Source organism: Papaver somniferum, chromosome 1 (assembly GCF_003573695.1).
Source record: "Papaver somniferum cultivar HN1 chromosome 1, ASM357369v1, whole genome shotgun sequence".
Classification (NCBI taxonomy): Eukaryota; Viridiplantae; Streptophyta; class Magnoliopsida; order Ranunculales; family Papaveraceae; genus Papaver; species Papaver somniferum.
In genome coordinates this window covers 201,412,383-201,424,661 of record NC_039358.1, presented here as the reverse complement: position 1 = coordinate 201,424,661, position 12,279 = coordinate 201,412,383, and positions in this window count along the sequence as shown.

Sequence of the window (12,279 nt, the reverse complement as noted above, 5' to 3'; positions counted from 1 at the left end):
GATCTCTCACGATCTCAAGTCAATCAATATGATTGCACTCGTACGATTGAAGATGCAAGATTAGATCACACAACTACGATAAAAGTAGTATCGGTCTAGCTTCACAATCCCAATGAAGTCTTTAAGTCGTTAACCTGGTTTTAGAGAAGAAAACCAAAGGTTAGAGGAGAATCGACTCTAGCGAGCGCACTAGTAACACACAGACGTGTGGGGATTAGTTTTGCCCAATGCTAGATGTCTCCTTTATATATCCTTCAAATCAAGGTTTGAAATCTAGGTTACCTTAGTAACTAAGCATTCATTATTCACCGTTAGATGAAAACCTAATTTAGATTCAAGCTAATATTTCTCAACCGTTAGATCGAAAACTTATCCTGTCACACACACTTGAGATATACGTTTACTGGGTTTGTGAAACCGTGCCCAAACGTGTTCGTGTATGTTGGTTCAACATAGTAACCAAATGGTTAACCATATGAGCATCTCATATTAACCTTGTTCTTCTTCACCATAACTAGTTCCATTGACTTCAATACAAACTAGTTAGAGAGTTGTTCAATTTCTATGAGATCTTATGTAACTACACAAGACACAATTGAAACAAAGATGATTCGATTCGATTGAATCGGCTCATGAACTTTATAGCCACGGTTTACATACTGCATTCCACAGTAATTTAAGTTTCATGTTCAGAGCACATATTTAGATCATAACTCACTCAAGTTCGCGGACTTAAGGCAACCGGCAGAGTTTTCCAAACTCAGCAGAAAATTTCGGCAAAGAGACTTCCGCCAGTTCGCGTACTAGGTTCGTGGACTTGTACTACACGAACAAATTTGGAATCCCAGCAGAAATTCTCGGACAAGAACTTCTGTCAGTTCCCGGACTGAGTTCGCAAACTGAGTTCGCGGACCTGGCAAAGCCAATTCCTCCAGTTACTCTCAATCAACAAAGTTCGCAAACTTCGGATTAAGGAATAAGACTTATGCTTATATGTGTTTCCACACAATGCTTATATCCATCATTGATTATATTTACCCAAACTCTCATTCCAACCATTGAAACATGCTTAGAGGACGTTATATAGTTGTTACACTATTTCTCGTCAAAGTGATTTTCAAAGTGATTGAAACATTATGAATTTCTTCATTAGGTGAAGATAAACCCGATCAAAGCGAAACTCTTTACCAACACATGATTTCGAGATATAGATAGGCGAGATATACTCGGCTCGAAATATCAGATGTGTGTGATCCAGTCTATATAACATACGACTTTTGTCTCATAAGAAGTAGGAGATAGAGTTGATAGACTTTTGAGTGATAGATAAGTTCAAGTATCCACATAACTTTTTGTTGATGAAGTTCCACCGGTTCCTTGAGTAGATCTTCGTCGTTGTATGATGAATCACCATGAAGTCCTTGATCTCAACTACACTTTTATATCATAGTCCGAGACTTAGCTATGTAGACTAGAAATCAAGACTCATAGTCTTGATCACTAAGATTCACAAACAGGCTTGAGATAGAAACGCATGCGAGGTTGACCGAGCTATGCTCTAACAGAAGAAAATTGAGGTGTGAATAGTGATGCATAACAGGTTATGCATCTACAAAATTTGTTGCATAACTTGTTATGCATTCTTTAAATTGGTTGCATAACACGTTCTGCCGCGCTCTTAATATTGAGAGGTGTTGCATAACACGTTATGCAGTTACTTTTTTCTTAGTATTGAAATCAACAAAAAATAAGGTTGCATAACTTGTCATGCACCTACAATAATATCTACATAACATAATATGCAGTCGTGAAAATGGATGCATAACCTGTTATGCATCCGAAAATATGAGTGCATAATGCATTATGCATCGATAAAATTGTTGCACAATCTTTTATGCATCGAGAAAATTGATGCATAACCTGATATGCATCCGTAAATATGGATGCATACTGCATTATGCATCAATTTTTTATGTACAAACTAAAATCAACCAAAATAATGATTACACAACTTGTTGTAGATGCATAACTTTGTTATACAGATGCATAATTTGTTATGCAGTCGAGAAAATGGTTGTACTATTCGTTATGCGTCTGCAGAATGTGTATGTATCTTTTTTGGTGTCTGCAGAATGGTTATGTAGTCAGTTTCCGAAAATTTCCATAAAATGATGATCACCTCCGATTTTTTTGTGAAAACAAAAAATTGATATTGTTGTTCGTGCTCGTTGCGTATCTCTCTTTAAAAGCTTTCTAACGAGATAAAATTTGTTAAATTCCAAGACGCGGATTTTTAGATATGTTATATTCAAGTTTGCTTTACAAACTATACCCCTGAAAAATAGTATGCATAACGAGTTATGTATTGATTCTTAATAATTTCGGATAATTTTGGGTGTTACGGTGCCTAAAATTATTTGTGGGCCTGACAATGAGAATATTATATCCTTTGGGTCTGCGCCAAATTTTCTCCTTTATTATTGGGGCTGTAAGGGGTGAGTTTTTGGGGGCTAAAATGCTATGTGTAGGCAAAAAATGGACAGGGGGACTCAAGGTATATGAAAAGTCAAAAATACCTTCACCTAATTTCATTATTCATTCAAAAAAAAATCTTAAATACTAAATCTATAATCTTCTCCTTCTCCTCTCATTTACAAATCATGATGATAATGATTTAATCATGATAGAGATCATTAAAAAAAACTAAATCTATTATCCTCTCCTCATCCTTCTTTTCTCATTCATAAATTGTGATAAAGTTGATGATCATAGTTTCATCGATAAGAGTGATGATCATAAAGAAAACCCAAAATTATTATCTTCTCTTTCTCCTTCTCATACATAGATCATAATAAAGATGGTGATCATCATAAAAAGAAAAAACTTAGAAAACCCACCATTCATTTTTGCTTTTAAATGCTTAAAAAATATGATTCTATGAATTTCGGGTAAAAAAGAAGAAGTTTCTGTATGTGTTTACTACTGGGAGTTCTGAATGTGTTTCGGCTTGGTTATCCCTACCGAAATTAGTTTTCTGATTTTTTTGGATTTCCAGAATTGGTTACGGCTAGGAAAATCCATCCGAAATTGTTGTTATGGCTAGAAAAACTCAGCTGAAACTGCAGTTAGGCTAACCCTTATGGGCTAGATTGAGCTGCTTGATTGGCCAAAAAGTGTTGCAAATCAAAAAATAAGTGTGGGAAAAAGTTAACACCTGTACTTGTTACTTATGTCTCCTAGCATTTGCTCGCAGTTCAAGTAGCAGCTAGATTCAAAAGTTGAACCATTCAGCACTGAAAAAGTGATATTAACGCTGAATGGTTCAGCGCTATACACTTTTTTCTCATGGAGAGAGAAAATGTGATGGAGAGAGAAAGGAAAATATGGAGAGAGAAGGAAAAAAGAAGGAGAAAAAAGAAGGAGAAAAAACGTGGAGAGAGAGAAAAAGAGGGAGAGAGAAGAGAAAAAAATAGGGAGAGAGAGGAACAGATAGAGAGAGAAATGGTTGCCCTAGCTTCTAGATTAGCAATACCATAGGACTTAGGACGTTGCCCTACCTGACGTGGATTGCCAATCTAGCTGCTAGATTAGAAGACCATAGGACTTAGTTTTATGGTCGGGAAAACCCATCCTTAAATGGTTCTAAAACAAAATAAATCAGAAAAATGATTTCGGTTAGGAGTTCTTTATTTTCACGCCGTAAATAAAAAATACGTCTTGGAACACCATCATTGCGCTACCTGACGCCATAATTTGTTGCGTTCTACGGTTTGGTCGACAAATTATCCCATCCGTAACTACACTTACGGCTAGTTTTTTCAGCCGTAACTGGTTCTGAAAACCAAAAAAAAAAACTGAAAAATCTTTCTGTTGGGAAAAAAAAGATGAAATATGGACTTTCGGTTGGTTCGATAAACTATCCCAACTGTAATATTGATTCAAGGTTGCGTATCTAAGAACTCCCAGCCGTAAATATCTTCAGAATTATTATTTTTTACCCGAAATTCATCGAATTGGATTTTTATAACCAATTAAAACAAAAATAAATGGTGGGTTTCCTTAGTTTTTTATTTTTATGATGATCATCATCTTTATCATGATTTTTGAATGAGAAAGAGAACGAGAAGAAAGTAGTTGTGGGTTTTCTTTATGATCATCATCCTCATCATGATGAAATTATTCTCATCATTTTCATCATAATTTATGAATGAGAAGAGAAGGATGGGAGAAGATAATAGATTTTTAGTTTTTTTTTTATGATCTTCATCATGATGAAATCATGATCATCATCTTCGTTATGATTTTTCAATGAAAAGAGAAGTAGAATGAGAAGATTATAGATTTAGGATTTTTTTTAATGAATACTGAAATTTAGGTAAGGATATAATAGACATTAGGATTATGATGTGATAGGAGATAACTTCATTTACTATTTCATGACCCTAAAAAGCCCCCAAATGACCATTGACTTCAAATCCCCAATAATAGGCCGTGACACCAAATGGCGTAGGATCAATGCGGTTCCTAACGAGAACAACCACATAAAAATTAAAGAGGTGCTCCCTCCCGCTTATAGTAATTGTAGGCAGGTGTATGCAGATGGTACCATATATTGGAGTAACAAAGAATATTATTGGGATCAATGGGGGACGACTAATCGTGATGATCCCGAATGGGCTTCAGTGGTATCTCTTTGGATATCCTTATTTGTGAAGTCTGTCTTCTTTTTAGGCAGAGACTTTGCACAGTCTGTTGTTTTAGGCTGATTTTTTCATAAGCAATTATTAGTGTAAGCGCTGCTCAAGACCTGACTGTGGTCTAACAGAAAGTCACTAAAAGTAGTTACCAGAAATTCGGAACATCGCCTGAATTCTGACAATAGTCTTTTATTTTTCCTACGTGTAATATTTTCACCAGGTAAACAGGCTTCTTCCCTGAGTAGTTTTAATCCAAAACCGAGGTAGATCGGGTAGTACAATAGTAAGCGTTGCTTAATTCCTAATAAATGGTTTCATCACACTCGGCATATAAGATCAGTTAACATGGGGCACCTGACCAACTAGGATACTTTTCGTGCCGAGAAATGCCTTCTTTTGGTTGTATAAGTAGTATAACCATAACCTTGACTACAGCGGCATCCATGCTCAGAAAAAAGAAATCTTTCTGGAGACATGAAGAAAATTTCTACTTTGTGACCTAATAGAATAATCGACAAAGGCCAATCCAGTGATAAGACGATTGACTTATTATTGAGCGTGCAATGCCAACAACAGGTATTAGGCTTCAATTGTTTCAGTTGTCATAGCTATACCCTTTTTTTAATTATTTGGAAAATTATTACTAGTATATGTCTACATGGTCAAGCTTCTGTTAGAACTGGTTAGAAGTGTTAGAAAGGGTGACAAAACTATAAATCATTCTAACAAATTAAACTTCAAGTTCTGCTTCGTGTTCCGGAAAATTTTGAGCCCAAACGACCCGTCCACTCATGCCATGTACTCTTTAAGTTTAGTTGCACCCCTTCTGCTGATTGGTTCCATTATTATTAAGCATTTGAACATCTGCATTTGTAGTTTTCTTCTTCACGAAGATGGCAATTATACGGGTTCAGGAGGATATATTTGCGAGGTCATGACAGTAGGCGAGAATACATGGATAAATGGGTCATTTGTCCAAATATTTTTAAATCACGGTTCAAATAGACGAGTAAAAAATAGTTTGGGTGAAATGGCCAAAAAAAAATAGTAAGGATGAAACTGGTTTCATCCTAGCTTAAATTTAAAAAATAGCAATGATGAAACTGAATACATCCTGTGTAAATTAAAAATAAGAAAAAATATTTGAAAATGGGCACGATGAAACTGGTTACATCCTGCCTATTTTTACATTTTTGTCCATTTAAGCAGTATCAAAATCTAACTATCCATTTCATCCAGGAATTGTTGAGTTTGGTCTTTTTAACCAATTTTGTGATTTATTATATGTATAAACAGATTTCAATTATCAGTATGTCTTTTGAATTTTTGGAACTATATGTATAAACAGATTTCAATTATCAGTATGTCTGTTAAGACTAACATAAGAGTGTAGAACAATGCCTGGACATTGATCGATCAGCTTTATAAACTATTTATTTGGGATACATTTCATTATATATATACACGCAGTGAAAGTTAGGATTAGTGCAAATTTTTAACTAGTTAAGTATCATTATAAATTGCATCAATATTTTGCTAATTGATTGGCTGCCCTTTCGCCCATACCATTTGATATCTTGTTCGTAATTAAGGTTTTCTCTTATTTTGCCTACCGTTTCAAGTTTCTCCAGCGTACTCATCACAAGTACTGTTGACAATACAAGTTTTATGATCCGTAAATTATTTCAACTGTAGCCTACAGAGATCAATATCACATCTTTATTTATTTATTTTGTACGACCCTATGGTTTTTTAGGTTGTCTATATACCACTACAATAGTACCTTTTTCCAAATGAATGGACTTGACCTTGTAGAAAAAGACATAATTAATCCAGAAAGATGTAAAGATTTTTACAAAAAAAAAATAGCTACAAGTTTGGTATATCTTTTGATGATTACATCATCTTCCTTCGCATTTGTTTCTATGAAATTTAGATGTTTCAGAGGTGTGGATTGAATTCTACTTTACTTTCGTCAAAAGTATGATCAATCATTGTAGAAAAACATAGTCTAGTTCTAGTAGAACTATGGGGAAATAAGATTGGATAAAAATCATATGGACGTAGAAATTCTACTAGTCAACCCTGGGTTCCTAGCCTCAATAAAGCCCTTCACTCTTTTAAATGAACATTTCAGGTCGACAAAAAAATCTTGAATATTCTTCCATCATATTTTATAGACCATAATTTGTTTCATAAATAAGTTATTATGAGCTTATCGATATTTCTAGACTGTTCATCGAGAATATAAGACCGGGTTATCAATGGGTTGATGTGCACCTTGATTTATCATAAGACGGAACAAAACTTCATAGATATTTCAGTGAATGACAGATTTATCTATCTTAATAGACTTTTCTGTTGGAAACAGATTGGTTTATAAGTCTTCGACTTTGTGTCGTAGAAACTCATAGTTTTGGGTGAGATCAGCTAAGGTAATCAAGTGCGTAGAGTCCTGATGGGATTCATAGGCGTAAGGAACACGACTGTACCTTGATAAGTGGGAGATTGTTTAGGGCTCAACTACATTCCAGTCCGAAGTTAATCTTGTAAGTAGGATAGTGTTTGTAGCGGCTTAATATAGTGTGGCGTTCAATCTGGACTAGGTCCCTGGATTTTCCTGCATTTGCGGTTTCCTCGTTAACAAAATTTCTGGTGTCTGTGTTATTTCTTTTCCGCATTATACTTGTTTATATAATTGAAATATCACAGTTTGTGCATAGTTCAATCAATTGGTAAATACGACCTTCCTTGTTGGATAGGAATTGATTAACACTTGGATATTGGTCTTTGGTACCATCCAAGTTATTTCTCATATTGGTCAGGCTCACGGATTTCCTTCTGTTTGATTGCAAATCAATTTGAGAAATTGCGATATAACTCTTGGATACTTTTCCTTGATTGGGTATAACTGTCCAGTTGATTCTCTTGGAATTGTGTTAGAGTTGTCCATACAAACTGTCGAACGAAATATTGGGTGTGGTTGTTAGACTCCCTCTTTTTCACTAATAGTGTCTATGAGATTCGTTGCAATGCTAAACATATATTGAAAAATATTCTACAAGCATATGTGTGATTTCATATAAGTAAGTATGTGAAACGATAGACGTAGCTATGAGCAGTTCATGAATTAAGGGACCGACAATACGCGTATTAGGTATGCATTCTTCTTGGTCTTTCACGAACTCAGATCCTTTACAATACATGTATTAGGTATTGTACCCATTCACGGATCAAAGAACCTTTATGGTACGCGTATTAGGTACTTGTAACTACCTATATTCCATAACCTTAGATATCTATAGTATGCATTTTAGGTATGTGTACCTATCCTGAGACCAAATTTCAGAAAGTTCTTGAAACTCTCTTTTAATGTTCATATTCGTTCCCAAATGTGATAGATAACATATCACTGCTTAGGGCTATTTTCAAATGATACAAAAACATAGTTGTTGAATAATGAATTGTTTCGAACTAAGATTGCTAAGGATCTTTGAACATGCATTGAATGAATCATATTTCGAAATGTTTAACAAGACAAGCTTGACTCAAAAGTTTTTCTTTGCAACATTAAATCTACTAGAAGTCGTACGATATAGTTTCATATAGAAACATAGGTAATTTATATTAGCAAATAGAATGGTTCAGTCTTCACATACCTCATGTTGATGAAGTTCTCCAAATGTGTTCGTTTTATCTCAACTCTAAGGTTATTTAGGGTTATTCAGTGATGTTTGATACTCAGCTATGAAACTTTTTTAAACCTAGTCAGAGACTTGACCTTAGTAAACTAGAAATGAAGATATAGTTTTGTATCTAACACTGACAACAAGATTGAGATAGCAAAACTTGCGATTTCAAACGAGCAGCGTTCTAATGATCGTGCATAGGTGGTTGGTTTTAGTCACCATGTATATAGAAACATCTATGAAATCATTTTTCAGGTCATGAACATAGACTAAAATCCATGGAGAAATATCGATCATGATATGATATCACCGTACAAAAACTAGAGTCGTACCAAATAAGGAGTTTTAGCGATATATGCTAAAAATGGTGGCTCTCTATTTGTCAATATAATCTTGTTATTTTATTATTATTTAGATAAAGATAACATAAAATTTATGCATTAAAAACTTGGAAGTAAACTTTATTTTTAAGATTTTGTTGGTTCAAAAATGTTAAAAAGTCGTGTTAAGAAGTTTAAAATTCATGTTGGCAGTGACTAAATACAACCTTTAGTTTAAGTATATACAATCCCCATATAAGAAAACCATGTTATTGTGACCACTATTAACCTGGGTAATCGAATCGCACGACATTCCACCCAAATCTTTTATATCCGTTTTGTTCTGAAAAAAATTTCTTCCTCCTTAATATCTTTAGTCTGATGCAATACTTTGTGATCAACTGTTCTTTTTTTTTCTAAGCAAAATTTATAATAGTTTCTTTATATACATAAAGGTAATTTTTTTTTTATATCAGGATAAAAAAACAAATTTAGTTCTCCCCTGCCCTAATTTGATTCAAAAAAAAGTTAAACTTTACATAGTTCTCCATATTGGTGGTCTTTTGAAGCAATCAACCAAATTACGCTGATGATAATAATGGTTACTAATGAAGGTGATGAAAATTATTAATTAGATTACAAACAATTATATGGAATGTATTAAGAGAAGTAACTGTGATACCTGATATGATAAGATGATAATGAAAGAAGTAGGTTTGGATTACCCAAATTGTATTAAGTTACGTAAAAAGCTAGTTTTAGACGAAGATTGTATTTAACCTAAATCAACGTTGTATTTAGTTGTTGCCTTCATATTTACAGATAGATGAAACTATTAACTAGAGACACACAAAAGCTATTTTATTTAATTCACCATTTTAATTTCTTATATGTTTTTAATACATGATACATATTGGTATCACTAGTTAATTAATAGTACTACACAAAGAAAATCTTAAATAAGAGTGAAAGTGCGGAGAGCATGCAGCAGAGGAATTCTTACATAAGAATACAAGAAAATGATATCCACAAACTAAGAGTGAAATTGTGGAGTTACTCGAGAAAACAAAAGAATGGATGCCAAAGATAATCCAGTGGCTTCAAGCAGTAGTGGTGATTATAATTGTCTTTTACCAGCGACAGACGTTTTGATCACCAAGTGGAAAAGGATCAGGTATTACTTGAATTGGCTTTTAAGGTGAAAAAAAGGGCACCACAATTATTGTGTATTTTTTCGGTGGGAAATTATACATTACTTCGGATAACCGGTTAACTCGTACGCTTGTTCTTCGCGAGACTAACAAAAGCATAGAAGGGATTTCATATATTGGTGGCACTAGTCAAGATTTGCGTCTTAAGGTCGAAAAAGTCGGGGAGAAAGTTTATAACTGTGAAAGTTTTATAATTGCGTTTGCCAGGGGTATGACGTAGCCAACACATTATGCAAGGGTCTCAAAATGGATTGGAGAATCAAAGTTGATGTTCATCACGACACTATACTCATCAAATTGAAAAAACATTGTGATCCCAAGCCCAAAGGAGATAAAATCGACATGGAATTTATAATAGAAACTCCTAGTAATGAGCCCGTAAGTGACTTTAAAATAACTTTAAAATTTCTTATGTGACACAAAAAGGAATATTCCCAATGGATAATGCTTTGCTCTGTTTTGGCACCAAACATGAATTGGCAAGAAAATTTATAGACCAACACATTGACGAATAGGATCAACCGATGGTAAAATACTAGAGATGCTCCGGGATGATGTGCATGAGGTTTCAAAAGTAGAAGAAGGTATAGGGGGATTGTGGTGGGTATGATCACCCAAGTCAGGGAACGTGATGACAATTTTTTTTATTAACACAAGTCTTAAGGTTTCCTATACTACATAAAGTATGTCCAATCACTTCTATAGATAAAGGTGGCATATGTATCCCAAGAGTTGCCTTTATTCCAACTCCTGAGGTTCTAGATTCTCACTGCATAAAGGAAATATAGAAACCAGGGGAAATGGAAGATGATAAACTTACAATCAGAAGAGATACGGTTAAGATTCGAATTTATTCTAATATATCTGACCTTTCCTTAGTGATCTCTCTGGATTATCATGTTGTTTGTAAAGAACAAAAAGTGAATGTTGCGGGAACTGTAGTGATTACATCATCCCATGTGGAAAGTTGATGATGATAGCAGAAAACTAAAAACATAAATACTTAAATTTCCTTCTGTGAAACCATTATGGCCAGTCACGATTATGTTTGATGATATTCATATAAGCAAACATAGTTTTATGCCTCATGGGGAGGATTTGCACGAGATTTTGAACTTTAAGATCATTAAACATATCGAGTATGGAGAATTGGAATTAGATGAGGGAGAACAAGAGGAAGTTTTAATTGTGGTTTGAGTTTACTTGGACGTATCAGTTGGTTCGTCTTCATCGTACCAGACATCGAACTGCATGGGCCAAACTGATTTCAGGGAGTATGAGATGGTTCTGAATTCAATGAAGATGGGTAGGAAAATAGGATGATCCCAGTTTTATTTACCTACTGATACAATTTAAAAAAAAAAGATAACATAAAAGTTATGCATTAAAAACTTGGAAATAAATTTCATTCTTAAGATTTTGTTGGTTCAAAAATGTTAGAGAGCCCAGTTAAGAAGTTAAAAATTACTGCTTATAAATATATAAAACTACTAAATAGAATTTACACACAAACTTATTTTATTTAATTCAATATTTTAATTTTTTATGTGTTTTTAATACATGATACACATTGCCATAATTAATTAAGTAACTTCATAATAATACATAAAGAGATACATTAAAGATTTTCCAAATTAATGCATGATGAGAATTCAACCTTGTTAGTATAATTATTTTTATTAATATTATTTTATTTATTTCCTTATTTCTTTCTTTTTAATATTTATTGTAAGGACAACAAACTCGTTAACGCTATTTGACCAGTGAAGAAACGATTACGCAGCGCATTGACATAATTAACTAAATGAAACCTAAAATAAAATAATAATTTTGACAAAATCATAATACCATTGGATAGGTCTCAAAAAATTATTCAGAATGGACTACTCAAACGTGTCATTCAGATACTCAAACGAAGAAGAAATCATCATATTTATATATGAAGGATATAATAGTCATTTCGCGGACAAACACTATTATGGAAACCAAGTATTTTGTTCAAGGCACCCAAGTCATCAAGAGTAAACTGTTTTGGTTGCCCATATCTAGTTGGAGCAATGTCGCGGTAATATCTCGCTTGGTATATTAAAACTAAACGTGAAGAGACTCAGTCTTAGCTTATCTTCTTCTTCTCTTATTTTTCACTTTCTTTTCTTTTTCATCCACTCTGTCAATTATGAGAAGTGATTATTAGACCGTGAAATCTAGGTAAAAGCCAAGGAATAATTGATGGTGTGATGTGATGAGTTGGTGGTTTAAGTTGATTAGAAATTCTGAATGATTTGCAAAAAAAAATTTAATCAGGGAGAATTAAAGTTAGGGTTTTTCTTGTTAATAGGTTAATTGCGAGGAAGTGATGACG